At 26.2% G+C, this 6,000-nt stretch overlaps 1 protein-coding gene across 1 annotated transcript in view; it reads left to right on the top strand.

Moving 5' to 3' along the window:
• Positions 1–1,106: 1,106 nt before the first annotated feature.
• LOC129971182 (septin-7-like) overlaps positions 1,107–6,000 on the top strand; it is a 100,704-nt gene continuing 95,810 nt past the window's right edge. The window contains exon 1 of the mRNA XM_056084720.1: positions 1,107–1,238. The gene's annotated coding sequence lies outside the window, so the exon portion shown is untranslated. The remainder of the gene's footprint in view (positions 1,239–6,000) is intronic.

The following is a 6,000-nucleotide window of genomic DNA, read 5'->3' as shown; positions in this document are numbered from 1 at the left end:
ATAGATACAGTTTGCAATACTAACGAAGCTGTAAATTATCCAACAGAGTTTTTGGACTCATTGGTTTTGCCAGGCATGTCACCACACCTTCTATGACTGAAAGTTGGATCTCCGGTTATTTTTCTTCATTATTTGAACCCCCCATGGCTGTGCAATGACACGCGATTGGTCATTAAAAAATTGCTGAAAAAGTTATCGAAGCCACTATTTTGAATGGTAAATTCCGAGCCGAAAATGTTTTGCTGCCACGAATTCCAATGATTCTCACAGACGTGCCAATCGAATTCAAAAGCGTTCAATTTCCTATTAGATTCGCATTCGCAGTGACAATCAATAAGCCGCAAGGCCAAACGATGTCTATTTGCGGCTTAGATTTGGGCACACCATGTTTTCCACAAGTGGCATGTTCTCGCGTGGGCCAACTATCGAGCTAAAGACGGACTGAGAAAAAATATCGTACACTCAATTGCTCTTCGAAATGAATATTGATTTTCTTTATTTCATTTTTATACTTTAGGACAAAAAATATATTACTTCTTTCACTTTACGTTTAACTTTTAAGAGATCAAACAATGTATATGTTCGTTACGTTAATGAAATACATTGTATCGAGAAAATGAATGGTTGGTGTTTTTTAGTTTTTATCTGCGATGATCATCGTCTACTATGCTCCATTCCTCTTTGTCATAGATCCCATCCCTACACACTTACAATATATTCGTTTACAACCAAAATATTTAATAGAAATAATTTATAAGGCTGAACAACGTTTGCCGGGTCAGCTAGTTGAAAATAAAATTCGCAAATGTAAATATCGACTGCTTTATTGCACTGAAAAGATATTATATTTATTTAATGATTTTATAGCAAAAACTTCAAAGTGCTATTTTTGCTTTTTTGTATCTACCATCACGTGGTGAGTGAACCGAAAATCTAAATGACCTCAACCTGAAAATGAAATTCTACCCAAACCTTAAAATTGTAAATAAATTATTGTTTATATGATAATAATAATAATAATAGAATTTTTTATTTATTAACACCATCGATTTTTTTATTGTCTTATAATCATTTTTTTGAATGTTATCTGCTTTCTGTTTAGCCTCTTTAATGACAGTTACGGTTTCACTTCTTTAAATGTTTATTTAATCAAGTTATCAAAAACGGATTACAGTTTAATCAATTGTCGGCTTTTTACCATGCTGGTTACAAAAATTTAAAAGTCATGCAAAAGCCTGGTAAGTTTCTGTTTTGATTCAAAATTTATATAAGCATTTTGAAAATTGTGTGATACTGTGATTATGTGCAAAGTTCTAAAAGAAATTGCATTTGAAAATAAAGTTTGGTTCCAAGTTAATGTAAATAAACCGCTGTTTCAGCTTACTAGAATATGATCAAATTAATCTATATTACATTTTTGGCTTATTGCACTATCAAGAATTTAAAAAAAAGAAGAACAATAATAATGTGACCAATACGCATAAATTATTAAAAATGCTTGTTTTCTTTCCTTTTTGAAATTTTGAATGATTTTTTTATTAGTTCAGATTTATTTCATTTTTTGAAGTTACTAGTCTTGTTGTATGCATTCATTAATTTTAGACTTAAAATCAAATCTATACAAAATCCAATTAACCTTATAATATTACTTTAAGTTCTGTTGATTTTTACAAATTTTTGAAAGCTTAGTGTTCTGCTCGAAAGAGAATGAGTTAAAAATTAGTTACATCCCTAGCTTATAAGATTTTACTTCTTTGGATTACTACAATGCGTCATTTGTAATGCTGGACAGTTAGACCTAAGGTCAGTCTCTTGGTGTATAGCAAGTGAAATCAGTATGTTTCTCATATGGATATTTGTATGCAACCTGCTGAATGTTTGATATGTTGATAAATGTGAATTTATATTCAAAAGAGAGAAACAAGAGATGTTGGTAATTATCAGGCTGTTCAATAAATAAATGTAAGTTATCATTTTGCTCTGATGACAAAAAATACTAATATGTGTTGAGAGAGATAGTAATCAGTTCGCTCATGATGACCAAAGCTCTAAAATATATAGCAGATTACCATTTAATTCAATATGTAACTAAAAAAATAGGAAATTAATAAATGGAACTGAAAAGTAATTGAAATATACTTGCAAGGAACTATTTACATAATGTGACTATAAGTTTTGAATTAATAAACTTGAAACTAAAAATTTTATATATTTATTTATTTATTGCCCTTTCATTGATTTTATATATATGTGAATTTCATAATTTTAAAATGATTAGATGTTTTAAAAATCACTTAAAATTTCTTTTCAGTTTTTTTTTCTCTCCTTTTAACATTTTATTTGATTTAAAAATCAAATATCAGTTTAGGAATTTAGTTTTTTTTTCCTTCAAAAATAGTAATAGTTCCGTAACTTTAATTTTAAATCCTTTTATTAGATGACCATAATTCAAAATAAGTAATGCTAAGAATAATAATTATTTTAATCACTGCACAAAGCTCTTATTTCACCAATTTTTTTACTCAATTTTAGGAAATTAAAAAATAATTGCTTACTGAAAGTAGCAGTAATTTTCAGTTAAAATTAATACTATAATTTTTACTTTGAATTTCTTTTTCATTCTTTATGGCTTGGTGGTCGATGATTCTTGTATTGTTTATGAATTATTCAAAATATATTGTAATTCATTAGCAACATTTTATTAATTATTATGGCTTTTTATTGGTCCCTGATTATTGGCATGATTATTTGCTTAATACAACAATATATGTTATCTTAAATTGTTACAGTCTTCATGCTATTATAATCATATTTCTCTTACCAAGAATATCTTCTGGATAGTATTAATAATAATGATAAAAATTTTAATTTGAGCAGGCTATTATTCTGATTAATGAAATATATATTACTTTTCTGTTTATTAATCATGCAGCATGGCTTTGATATATTTTAACTAATTATATCATTATTTTTTTATGTTCTTGTCTGCATGATGATCCTGCCATTTTAAGAATTTGTTAAACTTGTCTCTTCTTTTCTAAGCGTATTGTGGTGAAGGTTCAGTTGATTATATTATTACACCCATATACAGTTGAAAATATTTTACTTCTGGGATTTTGATGAAGAAACGGAAAATCATTTCCACAGCAGATCTCCTAATCTTTCGGAGTGATAAGGAGATCGGCTTTTTTCATTAGCTATCATTCATATTTGCCAAGGAATTCCTATTTTTGTTTTCCCATATTAACTCATAAATATTGTCATAATATGTCAATAAATATATGATAATATGTCCATAAATAATATGTCAATAATAGGTTAATAAGTCAAAAAAATTAAATAGTGAATTATTAGAGCTGACACAAGGCAGTTGAATGAGATGAGAGTGAAAACCTAATAAACCTTTTATAAGGAGAAGATTATTCTCCTTATAAAAAAATAAATTATATAAATTTTATTTGGAAAGTAGAAGATTATTTAGATTTTATGCTTTCAGTCATTTTTTTTAAAATCTAATTTTACTTGAAATTTACAACATTCCTTATATAATCAAAGTCAATTTTTTTTCTTCTGAATTTGTAGATACCCCTCAAAAAATTATTTCACTCTAAGTGCTAGAGTAAGACTTATATTTTTCCCACTTGTGATCCCATTTCCATAATTCTTCTGAGACCTGACAGTTTGAAAATGGAATAATTATTAATAATTAGAAGGAAATATAAAAAAAAAAAAAAATCCAGAGCATTTTTCTTTTAGTCAAAGCTCTGTGCTTACAAACAGTATTGAAAAAAATTGAAGGGAAAAGAAAAGTCTTTAAGAAATTTTGTGACCTTATTATTTTTGTGCATTGCCCCATTTGTTGTCATAGGCATTACTTTTTATTATTGTTGAGTATTACTTGTCTTAGCAATTTCAATTTATCTAGTTATTCTAACTAAGCAAAATCGTGTGTCATAGGTTTGAAACTGAATACAGAAAAAGAAAATAACAAATTTTCTGTTGAAAATAGCAACATATATCTCTTATAAATAAATTGGTAGTTTTGATAAGTGATGTATGATGCTACTTGAAACAAACAATGGACACATATGCAGATGTATTTTACAGCCAAAATCAATGAGAAAATAACGATTTTTTCAGGTCTTATTTTTTATTATAAATAAAAAAATATTTTATTATGAGTCATAACAAATTTAAATTATGGATAGTATTTTATATTAAGAAATTCAAAGCACTAAATTCATAAGAAAATTGATTTTTTTTTTTTCAAAAGCTGACTTTGTTGTAGTTCTGTTTAACTTTCATAAATGATCGAAATACTTCCTTTGCTCCTTTCACCATCTTAGAACAAATTAAATCTCAGTTTCTGTGCCTCAATATGATTTTTCTGTCATTTTTCATAGAGTGCTTAAAATAAATTTTATGTTTTTTAAAACATTCCTTTCAATGAGATGGGACAGAAAATGTCCCATTTCATACAAATGTTGTAATCCTGTATGTGTGTGTGTATGGGGGTGGGGTGGAGAGGGAACAATATTTCAAGAATTGTATATTTTTTTTCTAAATTCAAATGATGGGATTATTTTTTATGCTTTTAAAAAATTTTGATAGATGCTACAAAACTGAAAACAGATTTCATTTTTTCAAAAGGATTTATTTTATCTACATTCTTTTTAGAAAATTTAATAAATGGAATAATAATAAAATTAGTGATTCTATATCAGATACTGAAATTTAATTAAAAGAATATTTGAGGTAATTACAATTTATAAAATAATTGTCATAAAATAGTTTTGCTGTTAATTCTTAGTTTTTAAGTAGGGTGGGGTGGGGTGGGAAGAAAGCAGAAAACCATTTGAAGACGAGGCTTTTAAAATGTATAGACATTTCAGAATATATTTTTGTTAAAGTATAATCGGCTGTTGATAATGCGAAAATTTATTTTAATTATTTATTTATAATTCTTTTTATTTAAGAATTGTAATAACAATTTAATTAGAGCATGATATCACAGTAATTTTTAAATTAATTGTATGAAAAGTACTATATTAATGGAGTTATAGTTACATTGGATTTATAATAATTATTTAATAATAGTTTCCTAAATATTGCAGTGCATAACAAATGAGCATTAAACATTGATTTAAAATTTTTACTTTTTATTCTGAGTTAAAAACTAATATACTGAATTTAAGTAAAATTTGAGTGCTATTTTTTTATTTATTTGAGCAACAATAAATATGGTGTTGAACTTCAGTTTATGAAAATTTTTTATTAGTATTTTTTCATCTGAAACTCATTTAGCTTATGTCATTATAAGAAACCTGATCTTTGAAATATTTGCTGTCAAATATTATACTTGAAGAAATAATATGTTAAATAAAACTAACTTTATTGATTATGAAAGCTTTGTTTCTGTGAAAAAAGAGAGTGAGAGATAAATTAAAAATTTATTCAGGCTCCCTTCACCTTTGGTGTAAACATCAATATGCTTTGAACAAAGCCATTTTTCAAATCAGCCTATACTTTTATTAAATTTTTAACTATTTCTATATTGAAGAAAATTAAGAAACAATACATTTAATCATTTATTGAGAATTTCTTTGTTCTCTTCTAAGAATGTATTATAATGGTGTGATTGTATGGATAACTGGAGAGTTTTTCATCTAAGTGCTTAGCTATTGATTGTCAATATATGCCCTAATGATGATATAGTAAAAAAAATATAATCATTCACTATTAGCAGATAGGTGAACATTTTTTAGGAGTATGTATTCCTTTGTATATAGCTTTGAAGAATTATCAATTAAACCATCTATCATTACTAGCTAAACTAATCAATACATTCCTATTACTGAAATGGTGGTTTTATGAATATAATCAAATTTAATATATATATATATATATATATAATATGACATCCATTAATTTTGATTAATAGTATATTGTAAAAAAAGAATATATTTAATAATTTGACCAGAGATTGTATATATGTTAAAC

The sequence above is a fragment of the Argiope bruennichi genome, chromosome 6 (genome assembly GCF_947563725.1).
Source record: "Argiope bruennichi chromosome 6, qqArgBrue1.1, whole genome shotgun sequence".
In the NCBI taxonomy this organism is placed as follows: domain Eukaryota; kingdom Metazoa; phylum Arthropoda; class Arachnida; order Araneae; family Araneidae; genus Argiope; species Argiope bruennichi.
The sequence above is the reverse complement of the archived record's forward strand: the minus strand, read 5'-3'. Positions and strand labels throughout refer to the sequence as shown.